We start from the raw sequence: 1,624 nt of genomic DNA on the forward strand, positions 1-1,624 counted from the left end.
CTTGGCTTTATCTGATATGTATTCACAACCTAGAAGACTGAACCTGTTCTGGAAACAGCCTGTTTCCTGAGTGTTCGAACGCTCTATATATACAGTTTGTTTTTAAACCCACTAATCCTGAGCGACGTTTCCCATGTAATCACTGCAGCCGCTGGCAGCAGACTCATACTGCTGAATTTATTTTTCTAGAAGGGGTGGAGCCTCGTAGATAATTCATCTGACAAAGTTAAAGGTGTGAGTTTAATTATTGCTCTTCAGTAGTTAGTGTGACATTGGTGCCCAGTGACACCACTGGCAGTTCTTCCACCCAAAGCAGGAATGTTCCATGCCCTTGATTTAACCCCTTCTGAACCAGGCACCCAACTACATAGTGATTATTGTCCCAAGCATTTACCACTCACCGTTAAGGTAGAGTTACTTTTCCGAGCTCTCACTGAGGACCTTGAATTAGGGCAAGAGACCAGGGAGGTTGAGCAAGCTAACACGCTACTGTCAGGTGTCCTTAGGTTGAGCAAGAGACTCCAAAGGCGCATTAGCTCGGACAAGCTGCTCCTTAGCGGTGCAGGCCTTTCCTTTGGCTTCCTCCAGTCTCCGTGTCTGCCCTTCAGTGACAGCTGACTGGTAGCTGCCCCCTGCCAAGCAGCAAGCACTTCCTCTTTAGATAGGATAAAATCGCTATCTGTATGTATGCTTCAAACTCTCTCTGATTTTGCCTTTCAGATTTTAACGTCTGAGAATGTCTTCCTTAGCATAAAATGTTCTGAGAGCCACTAGAAGGTTGTCTGTGGCTCGGAAAGTGGAGCTGTAGTGTCATTTTCTTATTTAGCACTGTGTCCCCAGAAATCACTTGGTAAATGTCGCTTGCTGGTTAGTTAACTGCTATAAATACATTTCCTACAGTAGCTTGTACATGGTTGTTTCTCTGTATCCCAATCCTAGTCTACCTGGCATTCGTTAAATACGCCAACAATACTTACCACGTCACCTGCTTTTCTAAGTGAGATCATCTTCAGAGTTGATTGCTTTGAAATTCAGACTGGCTGCATCCGTGGATCACGTCAGAAGTGTGCTCTTGTTCTGCAGCCAAGAGACTCTTAGTTACAGACTCTGGTAACACTTTGAACCAGTTCTTGAGGCGGATCATAAAGCTGATTCTAGGCTCTAAGGAATCTGCACAGGAGACTAGTGAACCGAGGAGAGCGAAGTGAGTGAGGTCAGTAGTTGCGGTTGCGTGCGTGTCTGGCTGTTAATTAGTCTGGGATTTTCTAGACCTCTGTTCTGTGATCTCTGTAGTAGAGGCCCTGACCTGTGTCTCGCTGATCCTATGTTGTGGTGTTAATGCTCTCACCCCATATAGTGCTTATGAAGGCTACAGTGATCTTATGAACCCCAAGTTGTAATATAATAAGATAATTTGATACTTCATAAAATGTTTAGCAAAACGGAATAAATGCATGCAAGTGTCTTAGTTTGGGTTTCTGTTGTTATGAAGGGACACTAGGACCATGGCAACTCTTATAAAGGGAAGCATTTAATTGGACCTGGTTTGCAGTTTGACAGGTTTTGTCCATCATCAGTATGGTGGGAAGCAAGGTAGCATGCAGGAAAACGTGGCGCTGGAGAG

This window comes from Microtus pennsylvanicus, chromosome 9, assembly GCF_037038515.1.
Source record: "Microtus pennsylvanicus isolate mMicPen1 chromosome 9, mMicPen1.hap1, whole genome shotgun sequence".
Taxonomy (NCBI): Eukaryota; Metazoa; Chordata; class Mammalia; order Rodentia; family Cricetidae; genus Microtus; species Microtus pennsylvanicus.